General features: G+C 40.0%; 3 long non-coding RNA genes across 4 annotated transcripts in view; 1 reads left to right on the top strand and 2 right to left on the bottom strand.

Annotated features, from left to right (window-relative positions):
* The first annotated feature begins 493 nt into the window (after positions 1-493).
* On the top strand, positions 494-2,157 carry LOC133279646 (uncharacterized). Its single transcript, XR_009746938.1, has 2 exons — positions 494-1,318; positions 1,374-2,157. It is a non-coding gene; the product is annotated as an uncharacterized LOC133279646 (long non-coding RNA).
* Positions 2,158-6,301: 4,144 nt separating this feature from the next.
* Positions 6,302-10,415, bottom strand: LOC133279734 (uncharacterized). Its single transcript, XR_009746964.1, has 3 exons — positions 9,593-10,415; positions 8,937-9,108; positions 6,302-7,347 (listed from the first exon to the last, which is right to left on the bottom strand). It is a non-coding gene; the product is annotated as an uncharacterized LOC133279734 (long non-coding RNA).
* Positions 10,416-11,150: 735 nt separating this feature from the next.
* Positions 11,151-12,107, bottom strand: part of LOC133279647 (uncharacterized) — a 174,545-nt gene continuing 173,588 nt past the window's right edge. For both annotated transcript variants that reach the window (XR_009746939.1, XR_009746940.1), the window contains one exon: positions 11,151-11,324. This is a non-coding gene — a long non-coding RNA (uncharacterized LOC133279647). The remainder of the gene's footprint in view (positions 11,325-12,107) is intronic.

The following is a 12,107-nucleotide window of genomic DNA, read 5'->3' as shown; positions in this document are numbered from 1 at the left end:
ATCAGACCCTGAGTAAAAATCTTGAATTGTGCATGCAACATTTGCTTTGGAAATCCCTGTGTATTCATCAGAGATTTTTCCCTGATTTAATATTGATGTTCTTAAATGGATTAAGCTGAAGACAGTAAAGACATCCCAATTCAAATTCTTCAAGTAACTCCCTCTCTTTGTTTTCCCTTTGCTATTAAACACAGATACAAATAGGATAGGGACAAAGAAAGAAATTCAAGGTGGAAATTTTGGCCTTTCAAGGAAGATTAAGTTTTGGTTGCCTGCTAACTGTCCCACATTCAAAGGACTGTGGGAACCACCAAGTTTTGGGGGCTGAAAATCTCAAATCCCCTTTTAGTAGGAAAATAGCACCACGTTCAGACCCCCTTTGCATGGGAAGTTTGCTCTAGCCTTCAGTCTCCTGGGACAGGTAAGCAAATGATTTTGCATGTGGCCCTGAGAAACAGAAAGCCCAGCAGGAAAAGAGACATCAGGGATTCCCTCCTGTTGAGGTAAAAATTGATCTTTTGTACAGTTTTGGGTCGTGGGAACCCTCTTTTCCTCTCCTTATTGCCCTGGAATGGAGAAACCAGAATTTTCCTACTCTTTTCTTAGGTAGTTTTTCAGATAAACAGTCTGTCTTTCTCCCCTTTGCAATCCCATTGGTGAGTTTCATTTGGCTAAGCAGGAGTTCAGGGTATAGCATGGGGCTCAGAGGGAGGAAAAGTGGGAGAAATCCTTCCAGGAAAAAGAAAGCAAGCAATAGGATTTCATCCAAGGAGTTCCCTGAATCCAGAAAGAGTATGGTGATTTCAGTTCACCAACAGCTCAACTGAAGGACATCAATATTAATTTTTTTTTCCCAGAAAAAACTTTATGCCAATACTAGTGAATGTGAAGGTAGGATATAATGGATATTTTGATCAGCTAGTTACTTGTGATTCAATCCCAGGTCTTTCAAAAGTAACTAATGTGGAGTGCACAAGAAACCTTATTTGTTTCCTGCCATGTCACACTCTGGGCAAGATTTTCCTGCTTCAGTTCCTTGGCCATGGGAAGCCTGCAGTTGTCAACAGATGGGGGTCTTAACTTCCCATTTCAGTCACTTCATTACCCTCCACCTGCCTTTCCAATCCATGCAAGCCAAGAAAGCCTTCCTGAATGTGACTAACATTTAAAACATAGCTGGATGTTTCACAAGATGTTTAGCTGTGAGCAGGATTTCGATTCAATTAACAACAGCCCCCCTCCCACTGAGTTGTTTCCACTACCTAATTCAAATTTTAACCCTGTAATTCTGATGCTGTGAATTTTCTGACTCATTTTAGTTTGGTGGGTTTTTTTGTGGTAATATATTCAAAAAAAATAGAACTAATCTATAGATCCAAACTGGGATTACTGAAAAGGTCACGCACCCTCCCCTCAACTCTGCTCATCCTCACAGTATCTCATTTCTTTTCAACAGCAGCAAAGCCTGAATTTTCATGTTATTTGTTATATTTAGGGCAGATGACCTACCCAGCCAGAATCAGGGATTAGGAATTCATTTTCTAAGGCATTATGCAAAAACATAACTAAAATCTGACCCTGCCTCAAACTCTTTATGTCCACTTGTGTGTAATTGCAATATCAAGACTAGAATGTGGAGAGAAGAAAATACAGTTGATGCTAGCACACATTTGGGGGTTGTCATGATTTTTTAATGATTCCTCTTTTCTGTGTGAGAGCTTCTGTGCACAGAAACCTTGAAATAGTGGATGGCTCCTTTGCAGATTCTGATATTTTGTACCAAACAAGATTACTCAGGAGTAACAAGAATGACCCCCAGCTGTTGTCTGCTGCTAGAAACCTTTTAAATGGATAAGGACATAGAGCCACTCCGTAATTACATGGAGGGAAGACCACATGGCTTAAAGTGACCTGTTAGTAATCAATTACTGCTGTGAAAATGTTCATCCTGGCTCTAGAGTAGGTGTGGGAAAATCAAAAGCATGTGTAAATCAAAAACCTCCAGCATTGTTTCCTATATGGAAAAAACAAAAGTTCACTCAGAAATGAATAGTGTAGCCAGCACATTCTGAAGTCCCTCTGTTTTAAAATACCTACTTTAATTGTATCAATCATTTAATATAATTAAGAATATGAGAGTAATCAATTTTCCTTTCATTGCAGAGCTTTTTGTGTGCATTTGGAACCATTTTTTAGCTGGTTTGCTTCCACAGCTTCAATTTTAAAGGTCGTCTTGTTTTATCAAGATATCATTTTGTGACAGCTTTTTTTAGTATTCTCAGTGGTACTAAGAGCACGCAGCGGCTGATCTTTCTTCAGAAATGGTAAAGGAAGCAAGTGGTGTGTACATATAACCTAAAAATAATGGCTATTCCTTTCGCATTTGAATTTAGCACTAATTGGCTGGTATTTTTCATGTGTGTATTTAGAACACAAGGAACAGCTCTGGCTTTGGGTAGATTTTGTCACTGAGTTTGAGGAAATAAAACAACTCTCTAAACCTCAGAAAAAGAGGACAACTGAATGCCATAAATGCTGCAACAAATGAAATCATGATGTTAAAATTCAATGCTATAGAGTGATAATAGGACGAAACCATTTCTGAGATGTGAAAGAGCCCAGATAGTCCATTGATAGCTGCATACATGAAAAGACACAGAAACAAAATAGAACAATACTCATTTTCTGCATTAGTGGAAACAAATCACCCTTTGAGAAGAGGCAGGCAGCACTTAGTCATGTTCTCGATGGCTGCCCACTTGCTGTTGGAATTGGTGGCTGCAGAGCAGCATGCATTTTGCAGTATTTTAAAAGGACATTGGTGCGAGGTCTTCTGCCTAAGTAGTAACAGATCTCAAGTTTCTCAGCAGTACTTCCAGCTGTGAAACTTATTTTTTTCCTTCTTTAAATTTACCTGCAATAGCGTTGTCCCTGCTTACAGACAATTCTTTCCATCCAATACCAATAAAATTGGCTGCAAGAAGAGCAACGGTGGAAAGAGAATTGAGAAGATGGTGTCCCAGGGCATACTGTTGGTTTGCCTCTTTGAAGGTAAGAGAACAGGTCGGGAGTAAATGCTTTATAGCATTGGAAAAGTTACCAAAGCTATAGTTTGGAGACTTTAGCATAGTTACAGACCCAGGGTTGGACCTAGCTTTTGGGGAAAGAATGGCACGACTGAATAGAGAATGTGGAAATCTTGAATCTGTTCCCAATGCCAGCCAGGGCTCTGTGATTCACAGGGGAAATACTCAGCCTCTCTCAGTTTCCCATGCATAAACCACATGAAACTCTTTGGAGTAGGAGTGGCTGCCCATGATTTCTCATTTTGTTTTTCTTAAGGGAGATTGCCCCTTGCTTAAGCTCCTATTATGACAGCAATATGAAATAGTTTGCTTCAGAGCAGTTCACTGACCCAAGTGCTTGTTTTTCCTTGTTCTTAAGACATTTTGAACATTTTACTTCAAAGCATTTTTTTTTTTTTATGAAGCCATTTGTTTAATGCTGCTATGATTTAAGCCCAGCCAACAACCCAGAACCATGCAGCCGCTTGCTCACTCTCCACCTTCTTCACTTTTTCCCAAAGGGATGGGGAGGAGAATCGAAAGAATGTAACTCCCATGGGCTGAGATACGAACAGTCCAGTAACTAAGGTATAACACAAACCACTGCTGCTACCACCAATAATAATAAGTGAAATAATAAGGGAGGAGAATACAACCACTCACCACCAGCTGACTGATACCCAGCCTGACTTGAGCAGGGTGTCTGTCCCCAGTTTATATAGTGGGCATGACGTGCTGTGGTATGAAATACCTCTTTGGCTAGTTGGGGTCAGGTGTCCTGTCTCTGCTTCCTCCGGGCTTCCCCTCCTCCCTGGCAGAGCATGAGACTCAGAAAGTCCTTGATCAGAGTAAACATTACTGAGCAGCAACTAAAAACATCGGTGTTATCAGTGCTGTTCCCAGGCTGAAAGTCAAAAACACAGCCCTGCACCAGCTACTAAGAAGGAGAGAAATGACTGCTACTGCTGAACCCAGGACAAATGTCTAAGAGCATTTCATATCCTCTGTTTTTTCCCCAAAAAGGCTCTCACTAAGAGTCATGATATAAATATGGTTTGTAAACAAACCATAGGCCTGGATCAATACCCTTCACCTTGCTGCCAGGTAGCATAATAACTGAAAGATGTTCTCATAATTGTAATGAGAACATAAATGTTTCATTTATGCAAGTGAGATGCATTGTTAAGTCATCTGATAAGATGAGCTTTCTGTACTTGTGGCAAAATGTGACTATTCCTAAAGCATCTTACAGTCAGCAGTTTCAGAGGACAGGTTATTTGTGAAATATCCTCCACATTATAATTCAGTGACACATAAATCTGCTGCTCCCTAACTTCCAGCATTGTCCTTTCCAAATCCAAAGTTAAATGGATTCTACTCCAAGAGCTGAATCTTCACCTAAACTGCAGCGCCTGAGAGATTTCCTGTTGCTGGATAGTCTAATGGACATGAAATCTTATTTTAGCAGAAACCTGGATACTCATAGACTTACTCCCACACAGCAGTAATTTGCTGTACAAATAGTCCCCCTTAAATCGACAGGAAACCATGCGCAGGTATTAGTTAGCGTATTAAAGTATATTCATACCTAATTAGCTTATACCAATGACTTCAGAGTGTTACTTCTTGACTTCTATTGCAATAAAGCTCAGTCTGTTTTCTGGTGGCCAACATATTTTCTTCTGTGTAATGGAAAAATGTGAAAATTCCATTTGGGCATGGTCTTTCCAATACATTTCAGCTCTCCTTCACCCATGTTCGTAAAATCCTGCCTGCTCAAAGGATCTTAGTCACTATTACTTAATTTTATAGTTATTCATACTTGCAGTGAACCCTTTGGTGCATGAAACAGCACTCCTGCTCCCCCACAGTGAGCTGTTGGGCCAATTTTTGTCTTGGATCATTTTGGATAAGAGGGAAAAAACAGTAAACCACATATATTACTAAGTGTAACTGTATTCATTTCTCAGATTGTGCTGCCCATTTCCCACTTCCCTAAGCAAACTGAAAGCCAGCAGCAGGCATCATTTCCCCTGCTTGTCCTCTTGCCAGCTTCCTTTTGATCCCCTGTAATTTTTTCTTCCTGAAACGTCTGCAGATTTATGGATTTGGGGTACACGTTGCTGCTGAACAAGATCAAAATAGACATCTCTGAAAGACACAACTGCAACTTGTCACTAGCTTTCATTTGTGCTAGAGGACGAAAACCGGGGCAGATGGAGTGAAGATCGCCCTTTGCTCTGGGGTTTCCCTTACACTCAGCATGAGAGCTGCTAATGTGAGTGGCTTTTCTTTAACATTGCTATTGTACTGTGCAACACAGTTGTCATGTTCAAATGTTATCACAGTTCCTGCCATACCTGGACAATCCGCTTGTATCAAAGAGGCTTTTTCAACACAGATCTGCAAACAATCTCAAATAGGACCTTTCCCTCACATGTGACAAGTAAGTGCACGGATTGCCTATTGCATGCTAGGACTCACAATTGCCTGGGGTGCAATGCTTCAGGATCACCTTGGCCTATCAAGAAAGGCACTCCCAGCCGTTCCACTCTGATAAGCAAGGCCAGGGACCTTGTACAGCAGTCTGACTATTTGTAGATGCACTGCATGGACTCGAAACCCTGTGTATGCTCAGCTGTCACCCAGATAAAATAGCCTGTGATGAATTCCACAGTAAGAGCAGTATAGAGAAGCTGTGTGAACAGGGTGTGGAGGACCAGATCAAATAACTCTAGAGAGCACTTGAAGCAGCCTGTCAAGAAAATGCAGTCATGCACAAGTTTTAGTGAGTGTTCCAGCAGGCTCACTGGCCTCTCTCTTGCTCCTTGTAGCAAGCTATTGTCTCCCATGACAAACTCTCTGCAGGCAAAAGATGCCAAAGCAGGTCAGGTGCCAAAATCAACCCCCAATCCCTCTATTCAGTTTGCCAGATACAGCTGACTAAGGAACTGCATTCCTTTAGTACAAGTCTCTTGCCTCTGGTTTGATTTGATGTAATAGAGGTACTATAGATAAAATAGGTGCAAATAGTACTTCACTTGAATCAAATGGCATGGAGAAGTCAATACGTTAACAATGAAAGCACTTTCAGTCATGTACAGATTCAAAACCACTTAAGGAAACTAAATATAAATCTCCTTCTACTTGCATTGGTACGTGTATTTTACCCTTATTTATTAGGTAAGACTCACACACGTTTGAGCTGTCTCTCTATTATTTATTATGACAGTCCCTTTATCATAGCCTCATAGTTCTATGGAAAGAACTCTTATTCAGGAAAAACAGAGCACATTAGGATTTTTGCAGCCCCAGTATGTTGAAACAACAGCAACTCTCACCCCCCACCATACAATGCCACCTAACAGTCACAAATGTCAATGAAGGAGTATTACCACCTAATGTATAGCCGATGATACTGTGGTATTTTATGCCAAAAATACATGAGACAGAGATACAGAAATATTTCAAGGAAGATATAAAGAAGCTGGAAAGATAGGATGCAACCTGAATGAATAGTGGCACTGTGGTCTTGCTGAAAGCCTAAACAGAGAGCTTTTTTTGGCTGAGTGCTAGCTCAGGGAGGCTTGGTGTTGTATATAAAAGTACTTTCTCACATTACTTGATTTCTGTGCTAAGAATTAGGATTTTCTGTTACTTTCAGATAAATAGGACTACATCAAAGATACTTGACTCTCTCATCTTTTTTTCTTCTAAGAAAATAACAAAGTTTTGTCTAACCTTTAGGGGAAAAAAGAAGTGATGTTACGGAATACCTCACCATGTCAATTTCCTGTTTTGTTTGATGGGATGACTATGATTTAGAGGATTTCTTTATGAGACCCAATTAAACATAGAATTTATAATATTCATGCAGTTTCTGTGCCAAATATACATAGTGCTGATACAGCAGGGCTCTCAAAATATCAACCACCTGCTTGGAAGGAACAGAATTATGAATACATCTCCTTAAACAATAATTCATCATACTCAGAAGCTTAAAGTTAAGCTGCTCTAGAGCCAACACAGCTGCTTTATCATCTTATTTGGGGGATGCTGCTGACTTACTTACAATGCTGGATAGCATTCTTGCAACTCATGACTAAGACTAAATTCAGGGATTTAGAACCCTAGGAAGCAGCACTGACTTCGGCATGAAGGATCCTGGCTTTCAGAGAGGAATCCAGAGTTGTGAATGCATATCCAAACATCTCATACAATGCACCAAGAAACCGAATCAGTCAGTTCAGGGAACCATTCAAAGTTAATGCATTCACAGTGTCTGTGGAAACCAGGAGAACGTTTGCATACCTCACTGAGGACTGTAGGGAAATACCCTCTCTCCAACATTCCTAGGTCAGCTAGGGTACCAGCTCAAGAGGCAAGAAGATGCATTTTTCCCTAGGGAACACTGGCTGCTCTACTCAGAATAATGAAATTAATTTCAATCTGCATGACTTCCTCATGAGATGACTTTGATCTCACATAATTTGGGTTTACAGTGTGGTTTTTTTTTCCCAGACAGGCTAGTGCTATGGAAGTGAGACAGACTGAACGCACTCACAGCTGAGCTTAGACGACCTGCATACAGTCTAGGAACATATGTGTCTAGCAAAAATGAAATCTTGGGACCAGAGTGGGGTTTTGGGGGGATACAAAATAGCACCACAGCATGATAGAGACTTTAAGTCCATTTTCACTGCATGGAAGCAGAATCCTGCTGTGCCCATTCCAGACAGGTGTTACTCTAATTGGTCCTTTATAACTTAGACTTTACAACTTTCCTCAGCAGCCAGACTCAGTAATTAAGTATCCTTCGTTAGGAAGCTTTTCCAAATCTCTAATTTAAACCTTTGCTGCATGTGGAGCCAGGCACTTTTCTTGCCCCTTTGGTGACTTGGACAATATTTCAGACACCCCTTCTTTGCAGACTTTTTGAGAATTAGAAGACTATTGTCATGTCTTTTTATTTCCAAGCTCTTCAAAATCACCACTTTCAGTTTTGTCCTTATGCAAAGGAAATTTTTTCTTAACCTCTTTATGATGTCTGTTGCTGTCCTGGAACCTGGGATACTTCAGCCCTTTCTGCCCACTTCTCACCAACTAAATGCGTTTCAGGATGACCGCTTCTGTGAAGTGGGCATCGAAAGCTCTCTTAATCAATAGCTGAGGTGTCAGGAGGCCTAATGAATGTTGCTAAACTGTTTAGACAGACCGGAATAAAAGCCTCCTGAGGAAATTAAAGTAGAGTATGAGAAAGTCTAACACTGCATATACAATCTGTTGAGAAATATTAATCCCATCAGTAGTATCCATGCTATAATACAGCCACTTATAGCAAAAAAGGAAAACACAACAAAAAAGCCCAACGAAAACCCATGATACCACCCTGCTTACTTTACCTCTAGCACACTCACATTATTACTCAGTCTCCAAGTCTTCCTTTTTGGAGCATGTTCCTGATGAAGAGCTTTTCCAGCCAAGTGATGGATTTGTAGGTCTACCTCTGAAAGACCCAGACATCTTTGAGGGGATCATTACTAGCTAGCCTTTAAAAACAGGTCTGTTTATACTAAAGAAAATCTGTGCTATTGTGAAGGCAGAGACCACCTTCTTATCTTCAGGAAATAACCTTTAGGGTTTTAACAACTAACACTAAAGAAAAGTCTTTTCATCTCCTGTTGCCTGAAGCATCAAAATGCAGTGAGGAATGTTTTCAGAAATAAAATGCAAATGCATGATGGACTCAGGATGGGGTGAGAACACAGCATGAAAGCTTCAGATTTATTTAAGATTACAAGGAGATTTGCTTATCTCATCCAAAAAGCTCTTATAATTAGCATTTGCATCTCATCTACTGTCTCATTTTACCTTTTGCTCCCAAATAGTGCTGGAGGCTTGGTTCTAGGATGGCTTGCTCTGACATCCGCCTTCCCCATTTGACTGAAACTCCATCTCAGTGATGCAGAAAATTAATTAAGGCATTTTATTTCCTCTATATGTAGACCTAAATATTATTTCAAAGGCTGCAAATATGGTGAGTCTGTGAATGAATAAAACCAAAATTAGACAAAATCATTTCTTTTGCATGATTTCTGGGGCTGATAGCAAAAACAACCATAAAAGAAGCTAAACACAGAATCTGCTATTTTAACCATACTGGAAAAAATTCTGCGTACCAATTAGAGAGATTACATTGCTCCAAGTGATGCAGAGAACTAAATAATCCGGCAAATATACTAACCAGATGTCACTTCATCAGATGAGAAAGAAGTATTCCATAGTGAATGGAAGATGGTCTGTGGGATAACCATTGACTCATGCATAAATTTCCCATTATTCCCATAGTCACTTCTTCCGTAGCTTTTCCTTCAGCCTTTGCTCATGAATTCCTCCACTGTGCTTGGTGGAAAGAGCTGCTATGTGAGTGACAACTACTTGTTCAGCTGGGCAGAGGCCACGTGCACAGGGAATGTGGTGACTGTGTACACGCTTATTGACCCTGAGTCCTGGGCACCAGCATGCACCTCATATGCTCTGTCGATGCTCTGTAATGAAGTATTACAATGTCAGTAGCAGAGAAGTGGATTCATGTCTTCAGCTTCACTCATTACAAATTTCTACAGGGCTTGTCATGGCAAAACTGACATGCCACTAAAGATACAGAAAGTAATAAGACCAAAAAAGACATTAATAATAACAGACTATTAAGTATCATCACCTGTGCTCAGGTGTTGCTGTTCAAAAAGCTGCTGAAAATATTAGCCATGTTTGGGTTTTTAGAAGTCGGATATTTCATCAGATTAAAACCTTTGTGATATCAGTACTTCACTACCTAAAAAGCAGTTGTTCAATCTGTATCTAATAAATGTATGTTTGAAGTTCAAGTTGATCTAATGTGAATTCATGTTCAGTTGTGCGTGTGATGTTTGGATATAAACATCCTTTTCACATTGTACAATACACCCCACTGCTATTGAGTCTTTTCTCAGCCTCAGTTATGTATCTTTATGATATTTCATCTCAGTGGCTCATCAGATAACTTAAAATGCCTGCACAAAATCTGCTGTCTTTAAATTGGGCTAAAAATGCCAAACTTACTTATCTGTGTATAGTCCAGTTAAATTACTTTGGCTGAGCTAACTTGCTATGGAATGGCACCTTTTTCCAGAATAGGACAAAAAGTTTTCCAGCATGTGTTGTTGATAAGGTTAAAACAATCAGACAGATGCCAGCCCCAGACACTGCTCACAGGGAAATCCCAGCCATGCACTGGGACACAAGTTTTACATTGCAAACAGTTCAAGACAGAGCACAAAGGAAAAAAACATCCTGCTCAGAAATTCAGCATAAAGCCCCTTTCTGCTCAACTTCAACCATGTGCTGAATGCTGCCCTAACATTAGGCATTACTTTGTCCTTGTCTGCTTCAAGACAAGGGAACAAATCTCAGCCCATTTGAATTATAACAGCTGCAATGACTTCAACAGAGTGATGAGTATATATTCCAGCAGGAAGTCTTACCCAAAATCTTTCCAAACTGCAAGATCACTCCTATTGCATAACAGGATATTCCATATCACATTATGCTAACGCAGTAGCACGTTTTCAGCAAGCACAATCCAGTAATCCATCAACAGCACATGATGACAGTGATGACCACTATCCTCTAACTCAGCCTCCTATTCTATTTAGTAATTGTTACTGCATTTTTAAATGCTCCATAGGTACTTCTTCATAGTGACCACGGAATTAACAGATCTTTTAAGATCCATGAATAAGAATTGCATTCTAAAAAAGGTAAAATATTAGCTGTCTGGGGATATCTTAATCTATGAAATTCTCACTGTAATGTGGTTACTGTCCTGAATCATAAAGTGCTTTTAAATAACAAAAGGCTAGGTAGGGGAGAAGAAAAATATTTCTATTATGTCTTTATATGCTCTTTATTAAAGATCTAAAAAAAAAAAAACCCACAACCAAATCCAACCCCAATACAAACAACTTTGTATAAAGATACCACACTATGGCAATGGAAGATTAAGCAAAGCAGTATTAAAAAAAACTAAAATATATGGGTTTTGTTTAGGGGGCAGAAGCCCTCTGTTCAATAGGAAGGTTCTTACTGAATGTCCTTGGGCTTCAAATCACCTTGCATTTCCATAGCCCATTTTCATGCTCCCCAGCCAGTCCACACTGGTTCCCTCTGCCCAAGCTCTCATCTCTCCATTCCCTGCCCAGCAATGGCTCTCCTTGTTTTCTGTAAAGACAGATAAAGCAGAAGGGTAAGAGTTGAGAGAAAATGCATCTTTGCAGTAAACACAGGCTGTGGACATCAGTTCCTCTCAGCACTGGATGGCAATTATTTCTGTGTAATAGGCAGTCACCTGATGACCCTCTCCTTCAGCATGCAATGCTTCTACTGTCAAGTGTTAATCCCTTTGTTAGCTACTCAGCTGCACGCTCGTTTAGGGGGCTAACGATTTACACTGTTCTTTCTCTGCATGATTTCAATGGACATGTAATTAGAGGTGAATGGAGTCTTCAGAGATACAGAAGCCATGAAAGCCATGGGCAAAGTCAAAGTATTTGTCTAATTTTGCAATCAGCTGTTGCAGTGAATGAAACCATGTGGTCGGCTGCACACAGAGGAAAAGAAAGTAGAAAAGGAAAAGCCAAAAAAAAACCAGCATTTAAAAATAAACTAAAAAGTGGGTTGCCTGGCACTGACAAAGCTCTGAGCTGAAAAGAAACGTGTTTCAAAATATTTTTGGTTGGAGTGCCAGAGAGCACACTGTAAGATAAATGCCAGCAAGGAGCCTGTTCTTTTCACACAGATTGGAAAAGTATCTGAAGGTGAAAACTTTGTTTTAAAGTGCTTGAGATCCTTAATCATTAACAGAATAACTGAGATCTGGAAAGAAATAGAAAAATACACGAAGGTGAACTGAAGAACTTTTCGTGAGCCACAGCACAGCCTTAAAGATATGAGCTTTTTTATGAAAGCTGCCCATATCTGCGACACCTCAGGAAATATCCTCAG

Source organism: Pezoporus flaviventris, unplaced genomic scaffold, assembly GCF_033815535.1.
Source record: "Pezoporus flaviventris isolate CSIRO_AGI_PZ_B2104156 unplaced genomic scaffold, CSIRO_AGI_Pfla_v1 ptg000078l, whole genome shotgun sequence".
NCBI lineage: Eukaryota > Metazoa > Chordata > Aves > Psittaciformes > Psittacidae > Pezoporus > Pezoporus flaviventris.
This window is presented reverse-complemented; position numbering and strand designations above follow the sequence as displayed.